Source organism: Oncorhynchus tshawytscha, unplaced genomic scaffold (genome assembly GCF_018296145.1).
Source record: "Oncorhynchus tshawytscha isolate Ot180627B unplaced genomic scaffold, Otsh_v2.0 Un_contig_37_pilon_pilon, whole genome shotgun sequence".
Classification (NCBI taxonomy): Eukaryota; Metazoa; Chordata; class Actinopteri; order Salmoniformes; family Salmonidae; genus Oncorhynchus; species Oncorhynchus tshawytscha.
In genome coordinates this window covers 1,096,776-1,108,859 of record NW_024609825.1, presented here as the reverse complement: position 1 = coordinate 1,108,859, position 12,084 = coordinate 1,096,776, and positions in this window count along the sequence as shown.

Sequence of the window (12,084 nt, the reverse complement as noted above, 5' to 3'; positions counted from 1 at the left end):
CACTCAGCCTCCACCCACCCTTCACTCAGCCTCCACCCACCCTTCACTCAGCCTCCACCCACCTTTCACTCAGCCTCCACCCACCCTTCACCCACCCTCCACCCACCCTTCACTCAGCTTCCACCCACCCTTCACTCAGCCTCCACCCACCCTTCACCCACCCTCCACCCACCCTTCACTCAGCCTCCACCCACCCTTCACTCAGCCTCCACCCACTCTTCACTCAGCCTCCACCCACCCTTCACCCACCATCCACCCACCCTTCACTCAGCCTCCACCCACCCTTCACTCAGCCTCCACTCAGCCTCCACCCACCCTTCTCCCACCCTCCACCCACCCTTCACTCAGCCTCCACCCACCCTTCTCTCAGCCTCCACCCACCCTTCACTCAGCCTCCACCCACCCTTCACTCAGCCTCCATCCACCCTTCACTCAGCCTACACCCACCCTTCTCTCAGCCTACACCCACCCTTCACCTAGCCTACACCCACCCTTCACTCAGCCTCCACCCACCCTTCACTCAGCCTACACCCACCCTTCACTCAGCCTCCACCCACACTTCACTCAGCCTCCACCCACCCTTCACTCAGCCTCCACCCACCCTTCACCCACTCTCCACCCACCCTTCACCCAGCCTTCACCCACCCTTCACCCACCCTTCACCCACCCTTCACTCACCCTCCACCCACCCTTCACTCAGCCTCCACTCAGCCTCCACCCACCCTTCTCCCACCCTCCACCCACCCTTCACTCAGCCTCCACCCACCCTTCTCTCAGCCTCCACCCACCCTTCACTCAGCCTCCACCCACCCTTCACTCAGCCTCCACCCACCCTTCACTCAGCCTACACCCACCCTTCTCTCAGCCTACACCCACCCTTCACCTAGCCTACACCCACCCTTCACTCAGCCTCCACCCACCCTTCACTCAGCCTACACCCACCCTTCACTCAGCCTCCACCCACACTTCACTCAGCCTCCACCCACCCTTCTCTCAGCCTCCACCCACCCTTCACCCACCCTCCACCCACCCTTCACTCAGCCTCCACCTACCCTTCACTCAGCCTCCACCCACCCTTCACCCACCCTCCACCCACCCTTCACTCAGCCTCCACCCATCCTTCACTCAGCCTCCACCCACCCTTCACTCAGCCTCCACCCACCCTTCACTCAGCCTCCACCCACCCTTCACCCACCCTCCACCCACCCTTAACTCAGCCTCCACCCACCCTTCACTCAGCCTCCACCCACCCTTCACTCAGCCTCCACCCACCCTTCACCCACTCTCCACCCACCCTTCACTCAGCCTCCACCCACCCTTCGCCCAGTCTTCACCCACCCTTCACCCACTCTCCACCCACCCTTCACCCACCCTTCACTTACCCTCCACCCACCCTTCACCCACCCTTCACTCAGCCTCCACCCACCCTTCACTCAGCCTCCACCCACCCTTCACTCAGCCTCCACCCACCCTTCACCCACTCTCCACCCACCCTTCACTCAGCCTCCACCCACCCTTCGCCCAGCCTTCACCCACCCTTCACCCACTCTCCACCCACCCTTCACCCACCCTTCACTCACCCTCCACCCACCCTTCCCTCAGCCTCCACTCAGCCTCCACCCACCCTTCACCCACCCTCCACCCACCCTTCACTCAGCCTCCACCCACCCTTCACCCACTCTCCACCCACCCTTCACCCACTCTCCACCCACCCTTCACTCAGCCTCCACCCACCCTTCACTCAGCCTCCACCCACCCTTCACTCAGCCTCCACCCACCCTTCACTCAGCCTCCACCCACCCTTCACCCACTCTCCACCCACCCTTCACTCAGCCTCCACCCAGCCTATTCCAGCCTCCATCCACCCAGCCTCCACCCAGCTTCCCCCCTCCACTCAGCCTCCTCCAGTCTCCTCCAGCTACTAGCTCTTTAAGTCATGCTCTCTTCAGGATGCTGAACTGTCATCTCCCCTCTCTGTGCCCTCCACCTCTGCCTCTCTGACGAGCCACATACCAGGGTTTTCACATCTCTCCCCCATGAAGGACCAACAGAAGGATGAATAAATAATCATGGTTGACCTCGCACGTCCAGGGACAGCAGTCTAACACCTTCACTGACAAGAGTTCACCCAAATGCCACTCCCCTGCCATAGACCAGAGATCAGAGAGAGAAAAAAACCTAGAGCGATGAGAAAGGTGTAGCCCGGGAGAGCTGGACGGTGACAAATGGTGTGGAAAAAACAACAGAGGCAGCCGTCTGAAGGGAAGACATGAGTAAAACTCACAAATAATTAACTGGGTAAATATTGGAGAGCCCACTGACTAATTACCTCACACGTCTCACTGCGCTCTCATTATTGTTCCTGTCGGAGTTAACCCCTTCCCTCCTGCCGGTGCTCGCCACCTACAGCCCCCTGAGCCAGCTTCTTACACCCCCACTCCTATATATATACTTGTGAGTAGAGACAGGTACTTTAGGTATGATTACTGTATGGGTATCATGGATTATTATACACTTACACTGACAATAGGAGAGGCTTAAAGTTATCAGGCAAGGCATATGTTTAAAAAAAACAATCTGTCCAGTTGATCTAGTAAATGATTTGTTTTTCAGATGGACAGTTGTTAGTCAAGCTTTTGTCAGCATGTTGAACCAAGCTATACACCCAGGCACTCCTCTGCTCGTCTCCCCTATCTGAAGACTGTTCCATCTGGCTAGGGGAGGTGTTGCTGGGCTGGCTATCACTGGCCACTCTGCTTCTCTCCTCAGGTAGAGTGGAGGATCTGCTCACACAAGGACGTGTCTCCAGTAATCTCCAGGACGATGGCTAATGACAGCAGCTGTGAGGCAGGCATGCACCACTTCCAAGCTGATTTAAGTTTAACGAGCCACTCCAGAGTGCTATTGATTCAAATCTATATTTGACAGGATATTCTCTGAGCATGTATTAAATGGATAAGAACTCCTCTACCTTCTGAGAGCATCCCCAAATGGAGGGGAGAGGGCATTAGGCGAGGAAAGGGTGTTTAATTTGTTGAGTGATTTGAGTTTTGCTTCAGTCAATGGGGAATGTGTGTATCCGTAGGAGACGCCATGTTTTCACTCCACACCCTCTCCTTCTACATGCACACTGATGAGGAGAAAACACACAAGCAAAACAAACATGCTTTATCATTATTTCCCTGCTGTAAACAGGCTGGCAGTATGCACTGAGTGGATTCACAGCTGCTTCTTCTTTTAATTATCCCTCGCTATCAAAGTGAATGATGAGATTTATAATGAACTCTACATTTCCAATTTGCATGTTCCCCTGTAATTGCTTAGTACAGGCAGGTCTGGGGAAAAAATAACATCTTCCAACACCCGGAATTGGCGTATTGCCACCCCATTTCCCATATTTTCACAAAAGCAACAATGTTATTTCATTATCAGACAAGCTTGTAAACATTATGTTTTGGGGAGAAAGCTGAGAAAAGACAGAAAGAGAGGGAGAAAGACGGCTGTTAATATAGAACTCCAACCACCCTAACACAAAGAACAGGATCTGTTGTGGTGTACAGTAGCACGATTTCTCCAAATATCCTGTGTTTTCAGAGTACAGGACCTTACTGTGAGCAGAGTTTCTATTCTACTATAGTATACTATTTCAGGCTGTAAAGGGACATCGGATGAAGGCTGCTCAGGGAATAACAGTCCTCTCTTTTCTATTGAGTCAACATCAAGGTAAAAATGTGCACTAATATGAAAACACTGGTTTTATCTGGCCTCTTGCTTGAGCTGTGGGTTTTTCTCACTTTGCAGTATGCTTCTCTGGACAAAATAGTCTTGTCACTGTTAGAGCCACAATGTGTTTCTCATACCAGCTGATAGTGTGGCTCGGTTTTATTGTACATGTTGGTAAAATGTTGAGTACACAAGAGCAACTCTTTCATCATACCCTCACCCTGCATCTTTATATATGATGTTATATAGGACCTAAACTAAACCTCTCTAACCAGGAGAGACAGAGAAAGACAGAGACAGCGAATGCACACACACACTTTTCTTTAATCATCTTTAAAACCTGTATTGCTTAATGGTGGGGCTGTGGGAAGCAAAATGAAACATTCCTTCTTGATTATATATGTTTTTTAAAGTGAGTGTAACAAATGTTTTCATAATCCTCGATGTGTTCAAGTCTGTTTTCCCCACCAAGCAGCTGACAGCCTCCTAATGCTGCCACATTAAAGGGCTTTTCCAGTGCATGTGATGCAGCTTTAACTAGGTCCTGGGGGCATTGTTAGTTATCATTGCCTACTGCTGGAGTGAGCCGCGGCCCCGGTGAAAGCAATTTTAGCTTTCCTCCCAATCAGCGGCGCAACATGAGAGACGGTCAAGGAGAACAAACGGTCCGGCTCACCACTTCCCACCGCCGATCTTATCTGCGCCTCCTCCCGTCCTGAAAGGGTCAGTTGACGCAACAACCTCCCCCTCCCCCAAAAGACATGGGTTGCTTGGCCCCAGGAGCCCCAAAACATGCAGATTTACTGCAAATTAGACTCACAGAGATAGAAAACAACCTCTGAAGGCATCAGACATGAACATATATTCTGCAGAATGTGTGTGGGGATTTACAGTGGGGCAAAAAAGTATTTAGTCAGCCACCAATTGTGCAAGTTCTCCCACTTAAAAAGATGAGAGAGGCCTGTAATTTTCATCATAGGTACACTTCAACTATGACAGACAAAATGAGAAAAAAAATCCAGAAAAATCACATTGTAGGATTTTTAATGAATTTATTTGCAAATTATGGTGGAAAATAAGTATTTGGTCAAGAACAAAAGTTTATCTCAATACTTTGTTATATACCCTTTGTTGGCATTGACAGAGGTCAAACGTTTTCTGTACGTCTTCACAAGGTTTTCACACACTGTTGCTGGTATTTTGGCCCATTCCTCCATGCAGATCTCCTCTAGAGCAGTGATGTTTTGGGGCTGTTGCTGGGCAACACGGACTTTCAACTCCCTCCAAAGATTTTCTATGGGGTTGAGATCTGGAGACTGGCTAGGCCACTCCAGGACCTTGGAATGCTTCTTACGAAGCCACTCCTTCGTTGCCCGGGCGGTGTGTTTGGGATCATTGTCATGCTGAAAGACCCAGCCACGTTTCATCTTCAATGCCCTTGCTGATGGAAGGAGGTTTGAGTTTTTACCAAAAAAGTTATATTTTGGTTTCATCTGACCATATGACATTCTCCCAATCTTCTTCTGGATCATCCAAATGCTCTCTAGCAAACTTCAGACGGGCCTGGACATGTACTGACTTAAGCAGGGGGACACGTCTGGCACTGCAGGATTTGAGTCCCTGGCGGCGTAGTGTGTTACTGATGATAGGCTTTGTTACTTTGGTCCCAGCTCTCTGCAGGTCATTCACTAGGTCCCCCCGTGTGGTTCTGGGATTTTTGCCCACCGTTCTTGTGATCATTTTGACCCCACGGGGTGAGATCTTACGTGGAGCCCCAGATCGAGGGAGATTATCAGTGGTCTTGTATGTCTTCCATTTCCTAATAATTGCTCCCACAGTTGATTTCGTGAAACCAAGCTGCTTACCTATTGCAGATTCAGTCTTCCCAGCCTGGTGCAGGTCTACAATTTTGTTTCTGGTGTCCTTTGACAGCTCTTTGGTCTTGGCCATAGTGGAGTTTGGAGTGTGACTGTTTGAGGTTGTGGACATGTGTCTTTTATACTGATAACAAGTTCAAACAGGTGCCATTAATACAGGTAACGAGTGGAGGACAGAGGAGCCTCTTAAAGAAGAAGTTACAGGTCTGTGAGAGCCAGAAATCTTGCTTGTTTGTAGGTGACTAAATACTTATTTTCCAACATAATTTGCAAATAAATTCATTAAAAATCCTAAAATGTGATTTTCTGAAGAAAAAAAATCTCATATTGTCTGTCATAGTTGAAGTGTACCTATGATGAAAATTACAGGCCTCATCTTTTTAAGTGGGAGAACTTGCACAATTGGTGGCTGACTAAATACTTTTTTGCCCCACTGTACATGTGTACATGTGTATGTATGTGAGACAGATCAAGGCCATGACTGAGTGAGTTCTAAACCCATGTCAAAACAAGTCATTTCTGTGCTCCTCTGAAGTGAATCGACATGTGGACGAATCAATTATTCTTCAAAAGTGAGTCTGAGGATAGGCCCTCATGCATTTTAGCCACCTCGTAGAGCAGACAGGCAGGCTTCTGGTGGCCTTGAAAATAGTTGATCCTGTCTCAGATATACATGACAAGGACTCTATTCTGCTCTATTTATTCACTTGCCGTATATATATGAGGAATCTATTTACCATTAATTAAGTTATTTTAGGTATGATTAATGCTCTGCATACTGTATGTTGTTAGCTTTAGTATTACATTTAACCTGTATATACACTGAGTATACTGAGCATTAGGAACACCTTCCTAATATTGAGCTGCACCCCAAAACAGCCTCAATTTGTTGGGGCATGGACTCTACAAGGTGTTGAAAGCATATAAGCCCATATTGGCTGGATGTTATTTGGGTGGTGGACCATTCTTGATACACGAGGGAAACTGTTGAGCGTGAAAAACCTAGCCCACTCACCCTCTGAATGGCACACATACACAATCCATGTCTCAATTGTCTCAAGGCTTAAAAATCCTTATTTAACCTGTCTCCTCCCCTTCATCTACACTGATTGAAGTGGATTTAATAAGTGACATCAATAAGGGATCATAGCTTTCAACTGGATTCACCTGGTCAGTCTATGTCATGGAAAGAACAGGTGTTCTTAATGTTTTGTATACTCAGTGTAGAGTAGTTAGTGTATCAGTAATGTATTGATCATGGTATATATCAAGCACTGTAACAAAGGCAGTACGGTTGTAATGAGGAAACTTCTAAAATGTCCATTCCTCCTTCTGACTTCCTCCCTAGCCCCTTCCTCTCTCCCTCTCTATCTCTCTCGCTCCCTCTCTCTATCTCTCTCTGTGTTGTTTCTAGAAGCCCTGTGATTTATCTGGTGTCAGATGTCAGATAGTCCAGGTACAAGGAGATACAACGTGCTGTCAGAGCTGGCTGAGTCATGGAGCTGTGGGGGTATTATTATGAGGGGGTGCAGCCTAAAGCCTTCTTACTCATTAGGGGGCACACTTAGCATCTCTCATAAATTAACTCAACTTCTTCTAAGCCGGGGTAAATGTGCAGACTGTATCAAGCTTGGATGTGCCTCAGGCTTCGTTTCTTTCTCCCAGGGGGTGTTGAGGGTGAGAGGATCGTGGTGTTGGTTTTCTTACAGTGGGATCTCACCAAAATGCTTATTTTATGACACACTGAACACAAATTATACATTTTGACATTTTGCAGTCTTCTCAGAGATGTGCCATTTTGGGCCATGTGGCATTTTTTTTTTACAGTGTTAACTTCTCAAATGGTTCTGAAGGCTTTCCTGTTGCCATTATCTGTGTCACAGAGAGAGGCCTTGTGCCCAGTGTAGCGAATAGAGACACATTTTACTGGCTCACCTCACTGTAAAGTTTTATCTTGGGGAACCAATTAAAGGTAATGTAATAATTGGTGACTTCAGTGTGATTGGCTGTTTATTTTTCTGATTTTATGCATCTGAAAATAATCTTGCCTTGTCACTGCGGGTCACGGCTGAGTTGGTTGGTGGCTGATGATTAAGATAAAACACATTGTGGTGTGTTGAGGTAAGTGACCTGCCGCTCTGTGCAGATAAGACTCCAATTAATCCGGACTGAATTGCAGTAATGTTAAATTAAGATAATTACTAAATCACTAGCTTTGATACATGTTTTGTTACTCAGTGTTATTGCTGAGAGGAATAAGACATTAAATGGATTGTATCACAGCCTTTTCATATGGATTACAACTTCTTGAAATAACTGCAAGTCAATTTCATCAGCCCTGCAATTTGAGAAGCCACTGACAGGCTCTGCATGATTCAAATTGAACTCGCTCTCATCATTTAATAACGGCCCATACTCCTCACCCCCAGCAGACACACACATACACACACACACACACTGGCATGTACACATACACAAACATAAACAATAGCCACACATACATACTGTTTTGATGAGGATAAGGCCTTTAATTTATTCCAGGAAATAGCCAAACAATCAGATTCTTGATGATGATCCAGCACCAGATTATACATGTGTACTACTCCCCTTCTCTCATAGAGGCTTAGGGCTTGCAGAGAGATTCAAGGGAACATTGCAGAAACTTTTTGACAGACGTCTTCAATAAACAGAGCCTTTCGAGGAAAGGGGGGGTCTTAGGAATCATGTTTTATTTACTGCGTTTGAGGTTGAGGGTTTAAAACATTAAATTGTGGACAGGCAATCAGAGGCATGTGATGAGAGATTTCACGGCCGGTTATCTCCTGGTCCTCACCGCTGGTTCTGTGTGTGCCGGGAGATTGGGGAGAAGTGTCCATGCCAAGCGCCCAGGGCTGCAGGCAGCAGACAGAGCTAGCTCCTTTAAAGCTATGCTGGCTCAGGGCCCCCTATCGGAGCCAGAGCACTGCTCTGTATGCATTCATTATGGCACCCATTAGAGTAAACATCTCAACCCCCCCCTTCACCAGCCCCCTTGCTTTTAAGTGCCATACGACAAGACAGCATCCAAGCCACAAAATGAGAACCTTGCCCACACTTCGTCTTATTTATTTATTCATTTATGTATTTAGACACTTTCATCCAGAGCGTTTCCTCCTGTTTTTACGTAAAGAGCTTTTGCATGTTTCCAGACCCACTTCTCTCTGTCTCTCTCCTGATGGCTGCCTGATGCTGGAGTGCCAACAAAGAGTGGATGGATGGAGGCCTAATTACTGATCTTTACTCCTCTTAATTCTGTGCAGGGCTAAGGTTATATAGGCCATCTTTATAGCTCAGGTTCAAGATAATTGAGAATGTATAAAATATTATTTGATTCCCCCAAAGAAAAGTCGAGCTCTGTAGCTCAATTAACTTCCTTTAATTTCTAGTTCAGGGAAATAATAGGTCACAAGGGATATTTGTCTTTCTGATACACTGCCTGAAGTAGCCCGGATATGAATTGAAATCAAAGGTAGTGGAATTATCGCTGTTTTGATCTGGAGTGAAGTGTCCTCGTGGTAACAAGGCCCTACTTGTATCTGTGTCTGGCTTCAAGGGAGTCCCGACGTTGTCTTGGTCTTACTCAGGAAAATGAATGGTGTATCTGAATAAGGCTTCAGAGATAAAAGCCAGGAAGAATGTATTTAGAAAGGCTATAGCCACAGATGGAGAGCCAATGTAGATAATCATTTCATCAGATCTTTTTGATTCTATCCATGGCCTCAATCAAATGTGGAAATCTCGCTAGAGTCAGCTTGTATTCAAATGAATAGTGTAGGTGTCATCATTTAAACTCCAAAAAGCGACGGCGGAAGATAGCATCGTTGATCTAATGGAGGCTTGCTTCAGTACTGCGAGTCGTTTACTTAATTACCAAATTATACTTATTTATAGAGGGGTTAAGGCTCGTGATGGCTCTGCATTAGCATCAAGGCAGAAATTTGTCCCTCAGGCCCTTGCTACTGTTACTACTGCTCGGCTATTAGTGAAGGATCTCAGCTTTAAATCCCTCAAATGTAAATATCTAAGTGACCTAATCTGCGACTCAGATACTGGCCCGAGGGAAAGGAAAATAGTCTCCTCTCTCTCTCTCTCTCTCTCTCTCTCGCTCTCTCTCTCTCTCTCTCTCTCTCTCTCTCTCTCTCTCTCTCTCACGTTGTGATAGTCACTCTTTAACCCTCACTCCTCTCTCTCTCTCTCATTTGCCCTCAGTGTCTCTCTGTCTCATGTTGGGCCTACCCTGTCTGTCTGTACTGCATGTAGAGTTGTTGACTGCTGGTCTGCTTTCATGTCTGTGAGTGTGATCTGGCTCTATTAAAGGGCCCACACAGCCGGGGCCACCACGCCCATCCCTCTGTCTGTCAGCCAGACGGCCACCATCACAGGAACACATGTGGAAATAACGAGCGTACAGCCAGGCATGTATACATGGGTCTGGAGTCTGGACGCAGGCAACCCGGCCCTAGGCAGCGTGCCACAAGACACTGAAGGGGGAACACGACAGGATCATGACACTTGCTTTTTTGTATCATATCATTTTACCAATCATCTGCATTTCATTTATCTGGGCTATGCTGCATGTACTCAAAGTGGCAGGCCTGCTGGCCTACTTAGGGTGGGAGAGGAGATGGAGACGGAGAGGGGGTATCTGGGTAAAAATAGGGCTGATGAAATCCTCCTGTCCACAGCCCACTGACAGCGCTGGCACTCCAAATGAAACGCGTCACACATGAAACACAATAAGGCAATGTTATTACATTCCATCCAACAAAGGGGAAAATAAATGCAAGTTGATTTCTGACAATGTCCTTTGTTGCTGTTCCTGGTGTTGTTTTGTTATGTATTTTATTATAAAAATCCAGATATTGTTGTTGGAAGCTGAGCTCCAGCAGAGAAGGGAGACTCTCTGTTCCAGGGTTACTTCTCTGATGTTGTCACGTTCGTTGAATGGAGGAGACTAAGGCGCAGCGTGATGTGAATACATTCTTCTATTTATTAACGAAGAAACACTAAACAAACTATACAAAACAACAAAACGAACGTGACGCTATATATAAACAAGTACAGACACAGGCAACTAACCATAGACAATAACCCACGAAATACCCAAGGAATATGGCTGCCTAAATATGCTTCCCAATCAGAGACAACGATAAACAGCTGCCTCTAATTGAGAACCAATCTAGGCAACCATAGACATTTTTTTAATTTAAAAAAATATATATATTTCACCTTTATTTAACCAGGTAGGCTAGTTGAGAACAAGTTCTCATTTACAACTGCGACCTGGCCAAGATAAAGCATAGCAGTGTGAACAGACAACACAGAGTTACACATGGAGTAAACAATTAACAAGTCAATAACACAGTAGGAAAAAAAGAGAGTCTATATACATTGTGTGCAAAAGGCATGAGAAGGTAGGCGAATAATTACAATTTTGCAGATTAACACTGGAGTGATAAATGATCAGATGGTCATGTACAGGTAGAGATACTGGTGTGCAAAAGAGCAGAAAAGTAAATAAATATAAACTGTATGGGGATGAGGTAGGTAAAAGTGGGTGGGCTATTTACCGATAGACTATGTACAGCTGCAGCGATCGGTTAGCTGCTCAGATAGCAGATGTTTGAAGTTGGTGAGGGAGATAAAAGTCTCCAACTTCAGCGATTTTTGCAATTCGTTCCAGTCACAGGCAGCAGAGAACTGGAACGAAAGGCGGCCAAATGAGGTGTTGGCTTTAGGGATATTCAGTGAGATACACCTGCTGGAGCGCGTGGTACGGGTGGGTGTTGCCATCGTGACCAGTGAACTGAGATAAGGCGGAGCTTTACCTAGCATGGACTTGCAGATGACCTGAAGCCAGCGGGTCTGGCGACGAATATGTAGCGAGGGCCAGCCGACTAGAGCATACAGGTCGCAGTGGTGGGTGGTATAAGGTGCTTTAGTAACAAAACGGATGGCACTGTGATAAACTGCATCCAGTTTGCTGAGTAGAGTATTGGAAGCTATTTTGTAGATGACATCGCCGAAGTCGAGGATCGGTAGGATAGTCAGTTTTACTAGGGTAAGTTTGGCGGCGTGAGTGAAGGAGGCTTTGTTGCGGAATAGAAAGCCGACTCTAGATTTTATTTTAGACTGGAGATGTTTGATATGAGTCTGGACGGAGAGTTTACAGTCTAGCCAGACACCTAGGTACTTATAGATGTCCACATATTCTAGGTCGAACCATCCAGGGTGGTGATGCTAGTCGGGCGTGCAGGTGCAGGCAGCGAACGGTTGAAAAGCATGCATTTGGTTTTACTAGCGTTTAAGAGCAGTTGGAGGCCACGGAAGGAGTGTTGTATGGCATTGAAGCTCGTTTGGAGGTTAGATAGCACAGTGTCCAAGGACGGGCCGGAAGTATACAGAATGGTGTTGTCTGTGTAGAGGTGGATCAGGGAATCACCCG